The 18,382-nt window shown below is 39.3% G+C and overlaps 1 pseudogene; it reads right to left on the reverse strand.

Moving 5' to 3' along the window:
- Window positions 1–572: 572 nt before the first annotated feature.
- Window positions 573–17,747, reverse strand: LOC105063961 (coiled-coil domain-containing protein 127-like; annotated as a pseudogene).
- Window positions 17,748–18,382: the final 635 nt, after the last annotated feature.

Below are 18,382 nucleotides of genomic sequence, written 5' to 3' on the forward strand. Positions count from 1 at the left end.
GTGGGCTTTGTGATGTTTCTAAATGCGTTTCTATATCCTTAACCCAACATGGGCTTCTGGAAGCTGAATGTGGCGATTGTCGCTGACTAGTATCGTTAAGTCTTTTACATTTCACCCCAGAGCAGAGCCTGGCAGTATGTTTGCTGACAGTTTTTTCTCTGTTGAGATGTTCATTTTTATGCTTTATTTTACTATTTGAGGGTACCATTGTCCAAATAACCAAAACAAAATAAGCCCCTTTTCACGTCGAATTTCATGCTTTTTACCTCGTTTTTAATTGATCTTGGAAAATTGTTTCATCATGCCTGCATAAATATACTGTCATAGTTAACGTCATTAAAACAATGCCGTTTTTATGTATTTTTAATTGTTAAAATTTTTTTTGCTTCTCAACTGCAGGCGTTTTAATGATAGGTCATGGCTAACAATTTTACCTTAAAGCTAAGACAGGAGGTGATACCGTTCCTTTAGGTAAAATACTGACAGCTTAAAAAATGCTTCCGAGAAACCGTGTCCTTACCTGCTGAGAGGGACGGAGGAGGGACCCCTGTCCCCGAGGCCCCGCTGCCGGGTCAGGGCGAGGCGGGAGTGGAAGGCCAGCTGCGCGGAGCGGCGGCTGTGCGCATGCGCGGCCCCAGCGCGGGCAGCGGCGGGCGGGAGGACCCGTGACCCCGCCGGCGTCCCCAGCATGCACAGCGCTCTGACCCCGGGTCGCTGCCCGCCGGGCCGCTTTCCCACTGTGGCTCTACCTTGAACGTCCTCAGCTCCCCAGCTAGTTCCCAGTGTTTGAGATACAGCCCCGTGAGCCTCTCATGTGGGGGCCCCGGTTGGTGTTCCAGACGTCACCACGGTGCGTGTCGAGCTTAAATATGCCGCTCAGGCCAGCCGACACCTCTAGGTCCGCGGGGGCCCTGGGGCCTGGGTGCTGGACCAGCCGGCTCTCCTGCATCTGCAGACGCCGGCCGCGCGGGAGCGGAGGCTGCGGGAGAGGCTCTGCCTCTCTGCGATGCTGTCTCCCACCTTTCGCAGCAGGAGCCTGGCTCTCCGCTGCCCGTCTTCCTCCTTGTCCGGGCGGCTCCTCAAGGGGTACGTCTTCTCCTGAAGGACCCTTGCCCGTTCCTGTTCCAGAAGCTTCTTTGCTTCTACCATCCTGCGCCCCCTGCGCGATGAGGGCTTCTCGGTAACGAGTCCTTCTCTCTTGTTCTCTTTCAACGTCCGGGGACGACTGGGCCATGGCATGCCGACTCCCTGAGATCGTGGCCTGGTCCTTGGCTTCGAGGTCCTGCTGGAAGGCAGCTGTTTTCTGACGGTACGCTTCCCTCTTTTTAAAATTCTTTTATTTTATTTTTTCTGTTTCTTTCTGGGACTCCCTAGACCAAATCCAATGAAAAGTAGCCAATCCCAGGATCTTACTGCTTATGAGCTCAGTACTACATGTTGGTTAAGTAAGTGATTTGCCTAAGATCCGGCAGTAAATCTGAGTCTAGCGGGTGTGCATACTTGATCACGGTGTGCTAGTCTCTAGCAGTTAACGCATATTTACAGGTCTCCATGCATCAGGGTCAAGGCTAAGCTCTGTATGCATCAACCTATTAGTCCTCATAGGGTTCCTGTACATTAGAGGCTTATAACCACTCTTGAAAATGAGGAAACGAAAGCCAAGACAGGTAAGTAAGATCATACAGCTAGTAAGCAGTGAAGGGAAGATTTGAACCTGGGCAAATTGCCCCCACAGTCTGTTCCCTGGATCAATCTGCTATGCCAGAATAAAAAGCAAAAGAAAAATCTAATTGAATTATTCAGAAATACTGTTTATGTCATTTCTGGTTTTGGATTAGATGTGAAAAATCTGATGTTTAGAATGAATAAGGCCATTCTCCATAAAGAGAACCTCAGTGTGGTGATCGGTCAATGTTGCTTCATTTCAGAATCCCCCATAAGAAAACTGGACAAAAGGGAAAACAAAGAAGGGCACTGATGATCTGCACGAGGTATTAAGATCTATATCATGCTTAAGAAGGAAACAAGCATTGGTGCTTCTCAATCAGCATACTCATAACAAAAGAAAATTTCAAGGTGAGATTTTCTAATGCTTTGGATTAAACACCAAAGAAACCATAGCACTCAGATTATATAGAGAAGACTAATCTTTATATCCCAGAAAAAAAAAGACATCTAAGAAAAGACAAAAGTTCCATGCAAAGAATAAATGAAGCCATCAGAGAGGCCAGATGAAGAGATTCTAGAATCTTAATTCACAAGCCCCTAAAAGGGTCCCAGAATTTAAAGGCAAGTGTCTTAATCCCAGCCCATTCTCTTCCAGAGTTCCCCTTATGCCCTCCTGTCTGCAGGCTTTCTGATACCCCAGGGAAGTCATGTTTTCTTTCTCTTTTGGCGTCTTGTAGATTTAATGTTCATCTGTTGAGGCACATTTAGGTGACTTGCCAAATAACTCCTTTTGGCCAAAAGAATATGCTGGGTTATTATTCTTTAGTCCAAATGAGCCAGACTGACTGTCTGCACAGTGGGAATATGCCAGATAATTACTTTAACCATGTCTTTCCCTTGAGCTGTGTATATACATGGTTCTCGTATTCTAGATAAACTTGGTTACATCTCATATTGAATAATTACTGGCAAGTAGCCATGTGCTCAGAGTAATTTAATGTTCATCTTTGGTTTCTACGGGGTGCTGGTGACAAAAGCAGGTTTTGTTTATACTTAAGTTAGAAAGATTTCCTTTTCATAATTCAAAAGAAAATCTCTAAAACCTAAAGAAAGGAGCACTTGATGAAAAAACATGATTTTGGTTTTAAGTTTTCCTCAGGAATCAGAAACACAGTGCTAAGAAAAAGCCAATGTAGTTTAGCTTTTAGAAATAGAAAGACACTGCAAAAAGATTACCACATCGCTACCACCTTGCCAGGCAAGCGATTTTTATTGCATTGAAGTTACATCTGATGTAATGTCGCTCTCCCTTTTGAAAGTGAGGACCACTGTTGCTGCATTTTATTACGGAAGGTAAATAGTATGATTCCCCATGACTTGCTGTATCTCACAGTCCCAGAGTAATAGAAAAAGCCCTAGAATGGGAAGCAGAAGGCCAGGATCCAAGTTCTCACTGTGTTATGTGTTGGTTGTAGAACCAGAAGCAAGAAATGTATCCTGTCTCTCCTCTTGTCCTTGTGACAGTGAGAGTAATAGCATCTTAATCTTGCAAAGCATGTCTAGGAGGCTTAAACTGGATCACATAGAAAATCGTTTTATATGCTGTGAAACGCTGAACGTTCTAACTAAATGACAGGAAATTGGTATAAGAGTTGCATACTTTTCAGGAAGGAAAGACAAAACAGGTCGTGTTGGGGTAAAGATGAGTTAGGATGAGAAGGGAACATCAGTGAAGAGACAGATAACCCAGTGAATAATTAAATCAGGAAGGAAACCGCCCTGATGCAAAGCTATACTTTCCTCTCCTCAACTGCCCCAAAGGAAACCTAGGAATTCCAGAGAGAAGAGAGAGAAAGAAACATAAGTAGGAAGCAGATACGCAGGATGTTTTCCAAGCTTTGAAAATGTTCAGACCCTTGGATCCAGAATTTTCCTTCTAAGAACTCTCCTGAGTACGCCATGATGAATAGTATTTTTTTAATTGAAAATTTGATGTATAACATTGTGTAAATTTCAGGTGCACAACATACTTATTTGATGCACTGATATATTGTAGTCTGGTTGCCATCGTGGTGGTGATGGCACCTCTCTTGTGTTGTGGAATTATCATTTCTTTTGTGGTGGGAATAATTGAGAGCTAGTCTCTCAGCAGGTTTGATGATTATAATACAAGACTGTTGTCTATACGCTCTCTGCTGTGCAGAGACTTACTTGTCTACTAGTTGCAAGTTTGTGTCCTTAAACAATATGTCTCCTGTTCCCCCGCCCCTCAGCACTTGGTAACCATCGGTTTGCTCTGTAAGGCTTTTTTATTTTTTTTTATTTTTTTTATTTATTTATTTTTTTGTATGGCTTTTTTAGATTCCACATGGAAGTGCTAACATGCAGTCTCTGTCTTTCTCTGTCTGACTGACCACTTAGCATACTATGTCAAGGTCCATCCAAGTTGTCACAAGTGACAGTATTCCTTCTTTCTCATGGCCGAATTGTATATATGTATCTATAATATATAATGAAATATATACATACATATATATATATATACACATATACACACCACATCTTCTTTATCCATCTTTATCCATTCATCTTTTGATGGGCACTTAGGTTGTTTCCATATCTTGGCTACTGTAAATAATGCTGCAATAAACGTGGGAGTGCATGTCTCTCTTCCATGTCCTGTTTTCATTTCCTTTGGGGGTATATCCAGAAGTGGATTTGCTGGATCTGATGAGTACTATTGGTTCTAATGCTTAATAAATGTGGAAAAATATCTTTGGGTCTACCTGGATAATATTAGGAGAATGGTTAAGAAAATTACAGTGCAACCACGTGGTGGTTATTATACAGCCACAGGCATGATGTTCAGATAAATACATAAGTGAAGTGGGAAAATGTTTGTCTTAATATTAGGCTAAAAATTAGAAGCCGCCAATTATATCTATGGCCAGTATACACATTTTAAATGAATCATCAGAAAAATAAAATTCTGGAGTTGCCTCTGAGTGTTGGGATTATGGAGATATTTGTTAGTTTGCCATTTTTTATACTTTAAAAAAATGATTTTCAGACTTTCTACCATGACTTTCATGACCAAACACAAAGAAGTTAAAAAGAAAAAAAGTAGAATGAACATTTTTTTTCCCTGTGGCCAGTAGTGAGTTCTGGGTTTGCAGTGATCCCCTAAAATTTTTAGGACATATGTGTAGTGAGTGAATGTACATTATTGATGTACCAGTTATCATAATTTTGGGAGATTATGTATTATTTATTATTTGGATGCAAGAGTTTTGATTCTTGAAGTTATCAGAAAAAGCACAATTTTCTACTAGGGCACTCTCAATGGTTCTTTTGAAATCTCTGCTTATTTTAAATGTTATTCTGTGATACAGCCTGAAAAATGGGCAGATCAGGATCTTATAACTTAATGTTGGTATCATTTAATAGCCTTTTTAGTTACTGATCTGAGCTTTACATGTAACAGTGGCTTGGAGTATAGAACTTGCATTGACATACGTATTTCTCAGTTTATGCAGAAACTCAACCATAATTTATAAGGTTTTTTTTTTTCAGTTATGCATAAAAAAAAAGGAAATCATTGCCAATGAACTGCAAAAGAAAATTGTTACTGACTTGTAGACATTTTTGCTTCAATATTTCTCATGTTTCTCCAAATTATCATGTCCGACACCGAATTTGTTTTATTCTCCCCCAAATTTGTTTCACTTCTTGTGTTCCCTAGCTCTCTAATCTATGCCTTAATCTTTAACTCAGCCTTTTCTCACAGACTAAGTACTGAGAATGTTATTTCTTAAATATGAATAGATTTTTCCTGCTTTTCTCCTTTTTCACTGGCAGCACATTTATCTGATCAATGAACGTTTCTCACCTGTTTCAACTGCACTTCAAATCTAACTCATCATCAATCCATTCCCTACACTGTATTTTAGAGTAGACTTCCAAAAATCATAATTACAGTTATATCAGTAAGATGTTGTTTACCTTAGAAGAGAGTCTAATCTCATCCATAGGTACCATAATGACATGATTTTCTGAAACAAAACTCATATAAAATAGATCCAGGTTCAGACAGGTGCTAACCCCTCTACTCAAGAGAGTTGCAAGGCCAGGTGTATGCAGTCCATTGTAGCCAAGCAGAGAAGATAAGGTTGCCTCTCACCTGAAATGGTAGTACTTGTGCTAGAAGAAAATATTCTGTGCAGGAAAAGTACGGAGCTGGGAGAGACATGTGAGTTAAGAGCGGGGACTATGTTTGCTAGTCCACGGAGATTTTGAGTTCCAAGCACCACACTCACTGTTCAGGGGCACTGGTTAAAATGGATGTGCTTTCAAAGTAGTTGGCTACAGCCAAGAGCAAAGATTTGTGTTTTGAGAGTTTGTTTGAGTGGGTAAAACTTAAAAGTAACTTTTCAGAAAAACTTTTGTGCTTCCTGTGAAATATCTTCCTATGAGAGGCGGTGGTTTATATATGGGCTTGTGTGCAGTGTGGTCATCTTGATGTTGTTTCTCTTCCCTTTCTTATCTGGATTCTTTCTTGTCTAGCTCCTTCATGCTGACAGCTCCAGTGGAACACCTGAGTTCCTTTTTCTTTACTTTGTTACTTTCATTTGATGATGATGATGATGATGATGATGATGATGATGATGGTTTTATGGAGGGAAAAAGGGGTAGGTGTTGGGAGTGTTCAAACTTCTTTCTGGGAGTGTTCTCTGATGACTCTCATTTTGCTGCAAGTGGTGATTTTCTTGCTCACCCGGCAGGGAGAGGAGACAAGTATGTATGAGATTGTCTTGAAACTGGTCTATGGACCTTTTTTTTTTTTTTAATTTACCAATGACTGATTTCTTTCTCCCTTTCTTCCTTCCTTCCTTCCTTTCTTTCTTTCTTTCTTTCTTTCTTTCTTTCTTTCTTTCTTTCTTTCTTTCTTCCTTCCTTCCTTCCTTCCTTCCTTCCTTCCTTCCTTCCTTCCTTCCTCTTTCCTTCTATCTTTCATCTTCATTTCTCTTTCAACTTTCTATCTTTCTTTCTTTCTTTAAATGAAGTATACAATATTGTTTACAATATTAATTTCTAATGTACAACATAGTGATTCAGTTATGCATATCTATATATATTCCTTTCATATTTTTCATTATAGGCTATTGCAAGGTATTGAATATAGTTCCTTGTGCTATACAGTAGAAATTTGTTGTTTATTTTATGTATATATACAATGAAATACTACTCAGTGATGGAAAAGAGTAAAATAATGCCATTTGCAGCAACATAAATGGACCTGGAGATCATCATTCTGAGTGAAGTAAGCCAGAAGGAGAAATAAAAATTACTGTATGATATTACTCATACGTGGAATCTAAAAAATAAAGGGACACAAATGAACTTATTTACAAAACAGACTCACAGATGTAGAAAAAAAACTTCGGGATTTTTTTAAAATACAATGCAGCCTCCATTGGCGGTGGTCCAATTCAGGATAGATTATTATCTTTAATTTTATTTTCATCCACCATCTTTTAACTAAGCACTCTTAGGTCAGGCAGAACTGAGGACCACGCTGGGTATACTCAGGTAAATGTGTCTGTAGACCTGCAACAAATACTTGGCAGCCAGCTACCATAATGACATTTATACTTACATATGCATACATCTGTACACCTGTACATGTATATATATGTATATTCTCTACTTTGCAAATACTTGCAAAACACTTAGCTTTCTACTTCAAATGTTAATAACAAATCTAAAAACTTTCTCTCCAATATTTTCATTTGAAGTAAACTCTTTAGCAATGATGGCATCTCCACATAAAATGTTATAAAGACTGTTAATGTAATTCTTTGGTCATGAATTAAAGATACCTGAACCAAAAGGAGATGAGTGTAGAGGAAAAAAAGAGTCTGTCCCCTCTTTTCAAGTCTGTGGATTTGCCCTATTTCATTAGACTTGTTTGTAATTCTCCACGTAAGCAACACAGAATGGAAATCTCAGGGAAATTTCTTGTAGATCCTTATAATGGTCCTGCTGTCAGTCTTAATTTTTAATGGTAAGCATTTTTACTTACTTTTCTGTTGTTGTTGGTTGGACTGTTTTCTTAAGTGTTTAGTGGGAACTTAGAATAGGCTGCACAGTGTTCTTTTTAGCCTGGCCCCGTGTTAGACTAAAGATTGCATTGTTCAATTCTTAGTAGTCTTTTTTTTGTTATTGTTTGTTTCTTCCCTTTTATCTTTCTGTTGAATGCCAACCCAAGATCAAGAAATGTTTTACCAACATCTGTTTATTATTTTATTTAAACCCGAGGACTGTACACATGCACATTGTTTATAAGTTTCCATATAGCCCTCAAATGACTTCCTCCCATTTATTCTTGATGATTTGGCTTCAAACCCATCTTTTATATTCAATTCAGTTTTGGGGGGGGTTTTTTGCCTTTAAAGTCAAACATGTTTCTAAGTGGTACTGGTTGGACGATCACAACAGAATTTCAAACAAGCCAGTGTTTTGTGTTGTATGTTCAGAACTAACAAACACATCCCATGGCTTATATGAATGCCTTTACAACAAAGCCAAAAGGATGCTAGCTAAAGCACATCCACTACTCACTCTGAGGAGTGTGGAGAAATTACGGAATTCTTACGGAATCGTATGGATAATTATGGAATATCGGGATGTTCTTGCTCTCCACCTAATGGGTTGATAAATGAAAACAGTGCCAGGAATTTTGTTTTTAACTTTTAAATATCTCCTTAGTAAGCATTTTATAGTGGTGGCAGGCTATTTTACACTTTCAAGTGTAAGTAAAATGTTTCTAGCGTTAAGTTGCAAAGCTGTCTATATTCCATACCAGATCAGTGAGATTTATCTGTCACCAGACTCACCTTTCTGATCAGTTAATTTTATTTTGAGCTTCCTGATCTATCCTCAAACCTAATGTCTTTCAGCTGTGCTCGGTCAATAACAAATTTGTGGAATAAACCATTAGAAGAGATAAGGACTAGAATTTTCATGGAAGGGAGGGGTTTCTTGTGTAATACTTGGGTTAAATTAGAAATGTGGATTTCAGTATTCTCTGGTAAGGTGGGAATTGCTGTTCTAACTCAGGCAATTCTGATTAATATTCTTTTTCCAAATTATTTGATTAATAAAGATTGTCTTTGACTGTACACACCAATTTAGGTAGCATATTAAATTAATTACTTTAGTATCTCCAGTAGCACCACTCCTCTCTACAACACAGTAGCATGGTCATGATTTTAAAAACAGAAAATATATTAGTATGAAACAAAAGTTGCAAAGAGATTTATTTCCTGTTTCTTTTTTTCCCTTTTTGTAGATAGATAGATGGTTGATATTTGGGAAAAAATCACATAATACTCAACTGTAATAACTTTTTTTTTGAATTAAAACAAACCACTCTCCTTGGAACTTATAATTATAAAGGTTTAGTTCCTGAACCACTACGTTGTTATCATAGACATTAAAAATACTCCAATGGTTATGATTTTTTGGCTTTTTGGAAAAATGCAGTCAGTCTCCAGCTGACCAAAAATTTACACTGCAAATATTTTTGCAAAATTAAGGATAGCCCTTTTGGAGAGTTTGATGATCATTTTGAAATTTCCCACCCATATTTAGTTTGGATTTGGATGTTGTTTGTGGGTTTTTTTTTTATATTAAAAATGTCTTTTACTCTCCATAACTGAACTCTGCTATTGGACTGTCAAAATAGATATCTACTTACATGTCAAGGGGTCGCCATGAACTTTTGTTTTACAGCATAAATAATGTCTCTGACCTGTTTCAAGATCTTAGAGACTTTGCAGGTAGTCTCGTTTAAGTGGTACGTCTCCGCTCACACAGCTGCTAAGAAGTGCAGCTGGTCAGTTTTGACTCGAGTACTCAGCAGAGGTAGCAGAATCTAACTTACTCTAAGATTTTGATAGATTTGGAAGGGAGTAAAGGAAAATAACCAGCTGTATCCGTGTCCCCTCAATTCCCATTTTTTCAGCCAGCGTAGTTGGAAGACCATGGATTTCAGAGTCAGAAGGAACTGAATTCAGACATCAGTTTACTGGCTGTATGATCTGAGGCTAATTATCAACCTTGGCTGAGACGTCACTTATTCTCTTGTAAAATGGGGTGGGAAAAGTCTAATTATTGAATAATATAATAAGTGTCAGCAAAGCCCCTGCCATAGAATGCATATGCAATAAATGATGTATTTTATTCATCACACCTGAAATTCTAAGCTTATCATTCTGATGTTACAGGCCACTGTTTGGATTGGGGTGGAAAAGTTTGACATCTGTCACAAATTGTCACAGGAGAGAGAAAAGGATACAGTAACCCTCAGTTCTCAACTGAGGGCTGGCTAGCCTTTCAGGGGATACCTGGCAGTGCCTGGGGACGGTGTTGGTTATCCCAGCAGGGGAGAGAGGGAGGGTGCCACTGGCATCTAGTGGGTAAAATCCAGAGATACTGCTCACTACCCTGCACAGCACAGGACAGACCTCACAACAGCGAATAATCTGGCCTCATATATTAATCGAGTCGAGACTGAGAAATCCTGGAATACACCGAAAAACGTTCTGGGCTTCCTCACCTCAAATGACCTGATGACAAAGCTGAATTCTCAGTGCCCATACGCTAAATTCAAGTGAAATTATGGGGTGCATTTAATTATACTCAATTTAACTTACACAACTAACTTTCTGTTTTAAGAAAGAAAAGTTGGCAGGTATACTGTTTAATTTTCATATATTTTATATCATGCTTATTAACTGTAATTATGATATACTGCATATAGAAATTTAGGCCATAATTATAAATGTCGAAATCCAAGAAATATTTTTTAAATTTAGTGTGTAGAATCTGTGAGTTCATCTAGTTCTTATCAATCTTCTCATCTTGGGAATGTCTATCCATAGGTTATATATCTACATTATGTAGGTTATATATTAAATTATATATCTGCAAGTGTTATAAATATACATACATATCAGAATGAGCTAGTAATGCCAACACAATACATTCTCAATATACCTTAAAATGGCTCTGAGGAAAAAAAATCTCCCATACATAATATCTGAGCTAGTAGTTTAAAAATTAAAACAAAACAAAAACCTGTCAAGTGTTTGAAATTCTGCTCTTGAAGGAACTGCCTAGAAAAACCATCTTTGGCATGTTCTACACTCTTCTTGTTCAGGAAACCACTTAGAATCTACAAGATTTATTCCATGCATCTGAAACAAAATACTTTTTGTTTTACCAGATTTCTTTGAAAGATATTTGTTTTCAAGATGTTTGCCACCACTTGTAAGGAAAATAAAATATAGAGGATTTTTATACTGGAGACATTCTGTTCTGCCGGCCCCCAGTCCAGGCATTCTGAATTAGATGTTTCAGGAAGAATTTTTCTTTTTAGGTTGATGAAATGTTAAACCAACTTGGGCCTCTTAGAGGACTACAGAGACTGATTACAAATTTCCTAAACTTGCTATGAATTTTTGAAGTGCTGAAAATTTCTCTTCAGAGTACATTCTTAACAGTTTAGAATATTTTTCTTGAAAAAAAAAAAAGGAAAGAAAAATATCTTTTCCTGTTGTGAAAAGGTTTCAGATTCCAAGTCTAATATTTCTACATTGATAAAGTATGCTATTAATTAGAGTTAAGGAAAAGATAATAAATAAATACCTCACCTTTCATCTGAGACTTCTAAGAGCATTGTACTTATTAGGGAATTTTCACAGCATCTAAGTAAGAGACCGAACCTGTAGTCAGAACCTCAGAGAAAATTGCAGATGACTTGTTTTTTCATGATGGGCAGTGATTACAAATCTGGGTATCTGTGGTGGATTGTTGGTGAAACTGGCCAAAATAATTGGTCCTCCCAGGCTACAACCTTGGCTTGGTCCCTCTTACAGTGACTCTCGATTTAGCCAATGAAACAATGACAAATTTGATGGAGACTTGAAAAGTGCTTGCATCTTGGGACCTGGAAACCCTGTGACCAAATCTTGGCCATCGTCCTGGAGGATCAGACGCGTCCCAGTCACCACATCCCCTCACCTGGCCCCATGCTAACCACAGAGTGCTGGTGAGGCCATCCAAACCAAGCCCAGCCAAACTCGCCCGGACTTGAAGAACTACTCATCTGATCCACAGATTTATGGAAATTAATAAACAATACGTTTTTTAAGTGGCTAAGTTTCAGGGTAGTTTGTTGCAAAGTGAAAACTATTAAATTATCCCTGGATATTTAATATATATGATTAAAATGGTAGTGTAGATACAGCTGGAATTTCTGAAATTGCCTACACTGTAATTTAACTTTTAACAGAGTGAGGTAAACCAGTGTTCAGTGGAAGGAGACCTTGGGTGCAAATCCAGATTCAGGGTCTGTCCCTTGTTCTTACCGTAGTTATGCCTAGGACTTGGACCAAACTGATGCGCTTATCTGCAGCCGAGTCTCTTTCTCAGCTCCCTCCTCCTAAACCTGTCACGCCTTGTGTCCCTCAGGGGTCTGTCTCCAGTCCCTGGTCCTCTTCACACTCGGCACAGTTTCTCACTGTGAGCAAATCAAGGCATGACTGCAGCCACCCTCTGCACACCCGTCACTCCTGCATCTGTTTCTGAAGCTCGGATCTTCTTTTCTCTCATTTGCCATCAGCAAACCTTAGTTACTTGCTTCGCATCTCCTACAGACATCTTAAACTTTAGAAGGAAAAAAGAGAGGAGAGAAGGAAGGAAGGAGGGATGGATGAAAGGAAGGAAGCAAAGAAGAAAGAGAAAGAGAAACAGCTTCTCCCTTCACTCTTGTTTGTTTTGTATTCTGCGTCTGGACTTGGTGCTCTTGGTAGCACCATCATCACCCTAGGTGGTGGGAGATGGCAACCTGACAGTCCCTACACTTGCTTCTCTCTTCTTTAGTGCTTAAATCCAGTCACTTGTCAAGACCTATTGATTTATCTTAGAAATAGTTCTTAAATTCAGACCCTTCTCTCTGTCCCTTTTATGACTCTCTTTCTTTACCTTTTTAGTAAAATACCGTAAAAACATTTCAGGTGTCCTCCTGGCAAAGAGTCATGTCCTCGTCACAATCATTATCAAATCAACAATCAAGGTAATCTCTCCAAAGCGCAAATGTGGTGATGTCACTCCTTACTCCTCCTTGCATAGGCTGGATGATGCATCTCCGGCAAGCTAAAAATCCCACGTCCTCAGTGTCGCAAAAGATCTCAGTGTTTTGTAGCTGGCATTGTTACTGTTTTCCTTTTCTCTCTTCTTTTTTCTGTTAGGTGGTGGGAGAAGAAAGAACATGAGTTCAGTTTTAAACAAATTAAATTATTTAAAACAGAGATAAGTCCAATAATTTGGGATAATGGGCCTGGAGCCCACGTGCGAGGACCAGAATGGATATGCAAAGAGCACCCTTTACCCTTGCTGGGTGGCTGGGAATTTTCACAGCCAAGGACCTGAGATATATCAATATTTAAGGAATAGTTGCAAGATGGTAACCAAGAAATCAATGGAAATGAACGGTCAATGAGGTTTAAAAAAACGAGAGAGTGTGGTATAATTAAAAAAACAAAGGAGAAAAGTGTTTCAAGGAGACAGTGCTCCAAAGTTTCCCTGCTCCTGAAATTTGAAGGCAGATGGGAATTGTGATGTGCCCTCCTCATGTAAACCACATACTGACCGAGTTCCGAAGGGTCAGTGTGAGATTGCCCATGAGACAAAGAGGGCAGACCCTTCAAATGTCTTTCATATACTTTTCTAAAATTATTTTTGATGAATAAGAGGTTTACAGTGGTAGGTTTGTGTATACTCAAATTTCATGGAAGAACTTGCCAGTGGATAGGTATTGACGTATTGTCAGAGAAGCAGATAGTAACTGGAAGCATTCAGAGGATAATTAATGTACATTTTCTTGCTATAAAACAAGAATAGAGAAAGGGAATTCTGAGCATATTTTATGATTTTTAAAATTATTACTTGGTTTTTTAATGGAGGTACTGGGGATTGAACCCAGAACCTTGTGCATGCTAAGCACACGCTCTACCACTGAGCATAACCCTCCCACTCTGAGCATCTTTTGGAATCTGTTTATCCTACTATCTGGTCAATGACTAAAAGAAGGGCCTTTATGTTTAGGGAGTTTTGATCTTATAGTTCACATATTATTCAGGATTCCAAAAGGAATGAACAGATGCACACAATGGAGGTTTTGAGGAGGATTTCATGAATGGACTATTTACAGACATGCCGGCAGGGATAAGGAAACCAATTAGAGACGTGGCGGCTTCCAGGAACTCACCTCACTGGGAGGTTTACCACTTCAAGGCCTGGAGGAGCACAGGGTGAGCAAAGAGTTTGGCAGGATGGAGTGAAAGTGGAGGGAGTAGAGGACAGGCTCCCCACAGGAATCAGTGTAGGGAGCATCATTGTCGGCGCCGGTGTTCGGGTGGTGCAGGGAAGGAATGCTCAGGTTATTCAGGTCTTATTCTCTTCCTGGCCAACCAGTTCAGAAGCCAGAAGGCAAGGGAGTTTGAGCGATGCATCCTTGGAGGACGAGCCTCCCAAGGTGCAGGGCAGGGTGGAGAAGGAGGGAGCGTGGTTCTGGAGGGAAAAATAGAGAAGTAGTGAGTGATTCACTCTTACACCTAAAGGCAATCAGTATGCACTGCAGCCTCTCCCCTTAGAAAAGCAGCAAGTTCACAGAGGGTGAAAAGGCAGCCACCCAAACATACTGCAGTCTGAAATTCTGGCCTCGTCTTAAATTCAAGGGTGGAAGGGAGATAGTCCAGGGCCTAAGCTTGGACGTTGATTAACTGAGGTTTAAATTCATTACTGCCATGCATAGCTGTGTTACAGGCAGAGAGCCTAACCTGTCTCAGTTTTACCGGTTGTAAAAATGGAACAATAATAAATTCTGAAAGAGTTTCACAAGAATGTTTGACATGTACGTACCAGTTCCTTTCCTGCTAGAAGCATTACTGTCATTCACCCTTGCCCTTTAAAGATGTAACTTTGCCTTTCAAAACATGTATAACTGCCTTGTGTGAAAATCCCCAACTCCCAAGCAGTGAGCTGCCGACATCCCAAACCTTTCATTCCCAAGGACTCTTCCTTTTCCATATTTCAGAGTTATAAATAAATCCTAATTTTATGTGCACTTGTGGCCTTTCAGAGATTCGTTCCCTAATCCTTGTTTTTCGTCCTCAGTGTTCTCACACGCCCACACACCAAGACACACACATCTTTCCCTCCCTGCTTTAGGTATTAGTTTCTTATCGTGTGTGAGTCAGCAGCAAATTGCAGTTTCCAGGCAAAATGAGATCAAGAAGAGGGATCTTTCAAAAATCATTGGGGTGTATGCTTACAGAAACTCCACCTGGCGGTTCATTATTAATCAAATCCATTTGCATGCCAGTAATATTCTGGAGACTCTTAGGATAACTGATATTAATTCCATCTTTTGGAGGTTGTGAATTCCTTAAGATTCTGTTGGCCAAGAGTGCCTGTGCAGAATCTGAAAATGTGCATGTTTGATGTCGCTTGTGATGTGAGGAAACAACTTTATAGCCTTAAAATCCTTCATGAAATTAAATATTATCTTAAGAAATCCTAATTAACTTAATCTTCATCTCCATCTTCACTTTCTTTTCTGTGACTTCATTCTGGGCTGGCCTGCCTGTGACCTGGGGCACATTGGCTTCACATTAGATTAAATGTTACTAAAGCCTCAAAAAAAAAATAACCTTTTAATTACCTTTCAAACTCTATAAAGAGAATTCAGTTTTTAGGGTGACATCACCCGATGATGGTTTTAGCACACTAATTTTATTCCCTCACTGCACCAGTTTATCTTAGTTTACACAGATAACCAACCAGATGTTGAAATATTAAAATGGGATGATCTCTGTACATTTCTACTCACACAAAGAGATTGCAACCCAAGAGTACCTCAGTGTTTCCCATACTGTTTTGAATTCATTAATCACGTCGTTGTTTCATAGTGTCTTGCAGAGAACACCAAAGGTAACAGTCTGGTTGGCATAACAGCTAAGATTCTGAAGGAGCAAAAGTTACATCATGACAAGTGATAATTTTTAAAGTTATTGAAATAATGCCAGAGCAATTTTACAGGGACACCTCCAGGTCGTTCTGTGAACCTCAGCTCTGCCAAATAATAAAGACAATACCACATTGCACAAAGTGAGATATTCTGTTTTTCCCTGAAGATTAAGTACGGCCTAACACTGCAGTGTAGTAGAGCAACTTCAAAATGACAGTTATACGTGTCATTTGTAAGTGAGGTTTTATTTTCATCATTTCTGCCATAGCAGGATTCTCACAAATTTACTTCACTGTTCAGTCCATGTACTTTGGTCAACAGCTAGATTTTTTTCTTTCTCTTTTTTTTAACTAAAAGAAAGCTAGCTGTGGCAGATTCTTTAAACAAAAATCTGGATTGGTTTTACATATAATGTCTAGGTTGAAGTAGAAAATGTTGAACAGAAAAAGGTCGATACATACAGCTATACATTTAAACAATGTTTTCTAATCACTAGGCTGATGATAGAAGATAAATACAAAAGAATCGTATTTAAAGTATTCAAAAATTATAAAGAAACTGTGTGTTTTCAAGAAAATAAAGTTGATTATCATAGAACTAGACAGTAGAGGTACATTTATTCTGCTGCGCCGATCTGAAATGTCTTGTGAGAGAGAGCTGACTCTGAGCTGTGCTTTGAGCATTGGGTAGGCTGTTAGTTATCTGGAATCGGGGAATGCAATCATTGCAGTTGTAGAAAAGAAGTGTAGCAAAAGTGGCAAGATGTTTGGTGAGTGACGAGTGGTACAGTGTGGCTAGAAGCAGGAGCCACGTCAGAGTTCCCATCAGCACGGGAAGTGCATCATACATCTGATATTCTTGAGACAACATGGATCTGTGCCTTTAAAACATGGTTCATACGGGGTATTGAATAGATGAAAGGGGAGAGACTGATTGCATCAGACCACAGAGGCGCTGGCCTGATAGTCCAAGCTACCATCACCAAACTTCTTTGCTGTCAGACTCATGATCAGATTTAAAAAATGAGTATACATCACAGACCCCCAATCAAGTATATTTGTGTATTCTTAATTTATGTACATATATACATAACACCTACATACATATAATTGCTTATATATATAAGGGACACTATAAAACACACAAATGTGTAGAAATGAAAAGAAACACATTTTAGAGAAAGTCGTCCTCTTTCTGTGCCCCCGAGATGATTCGCAGCATCTCCTGAGGTATGTGCACCATTCTTTGGTCACCACTGGGCTAAGTAATAAATAACAGAAGTAATGAGAGCTATAAATAAGACAGGAAAAGGGGCTGATGCAAAAAACATTGCCCTGATTACAGTTGCAGATTGCAGATTAAATGCAGGAGTCTAAAAATGGATAAATAGCTCAAGATCGCAAGACTAAACATGGGAGAGGCCTCGGTGAAAAAGTAGAGTGAGAACCTTCAGAAATCCTCCCCTTTGTTAAAACTACAAGGACTCTGATGACTGTTGTCAGAAAAAAAAACTTTTACAGAACTCTGAAAATTAACCAGAGGCTTGCAGCAATCTGGGCAATAATTGTTAAAAAAAAAAAAAGACAAAATCTCAGGAAAAACAGTGAGTCTTGTGGCCTTTTAACTCATGAAACTCGTCCGTGTTGCCAATTCAAACAGCTGTCCGGTGCAGCAGCTCTCCTCTCACTGGCTGAGCTGGTCGCACAGGCGTCACGCATCCTCTGTTGGCCCACGCTTTTCCCAGTCCTGTGATGCAACATTATCTCTGTTTCACTGCTCTTCTGGCTGTTTCTTCTTTGTTTCTTTTTCACACCTGAAATGTTGGGATCCCTGAAGATGATGACATCGATCCTCTTCTTCTTACCACTTTACGATACCTGGTTGGCATCCCATTGAGTCGGATCGCCTCGATTCCCATCTGTGTGCTGGTACCTCCCAGTTTGGTATAATTAGCCCAGCCTTCCCGCCTGTGTTCCAGGCTCATAACCGCTTTGCCTATCAAAGCATACACTTTAATCCTCTTAACGCACTAATGGTCTTGTCTCTCCCAGCTCTCAGAATGCCATGATTTCCGGAATCACAGTTCCAAGCTCCTTAGTCATCCAGGGTCTTATCCCCTTCCACAGGCACTTGAGTCTATTTGGAATATGTTTAATGTCATCTGATGAAACCTGTTACTAATTTTTATTAAGAAGTATGTTCCCTTATGTTCCATTACTCTGTGTTTGGTTTGAATACATACACCCTTTGATGGAGTCCCAGAAAGACATTTGGGGACACTTCTTGATCACTAACATAGAAAATAAAGGAGAAAAAAAAATAACTCTAGTCATTTTATGTGTTTAGGAGGTAAATTGGTTCAATTAAAGCAAACAGAGTTTCAGCACTGACATCCTTAGCATCCTAAGTGTGTTTTATTTACTGTACACGTGGAACAAATAAATGAATAAAAGATCAGACTAAGCAATCAGATCAGTGGTTTTTATTATGTTCACAGAGTTGTGCAGTCACCACCACAGTCTAATTTTAGAACATTTCCATCACCCCAGAAAGAAACAACTAACTTATTAGTAGCCACTCATCTCTTTATTCAGCCTCCACCCTCCTGGCAGAAATGAT

This window comes from Camelus bactrianus, chromosome 16 (genome assembly GCF_048773025.1).
Source record: "Camelus bactrianus isolate YW-2024 breed Bactrian camel chromosome 16, ASM4877302v1, whole genome shotgun sequence".
In the NCBI taxonomy this organism is placed as follows: Eukaryota; Metazoa; Chordata; class Mammalia; order Artiodactyla; family Camelidae; genus Camelus; species Camelus bactrianus.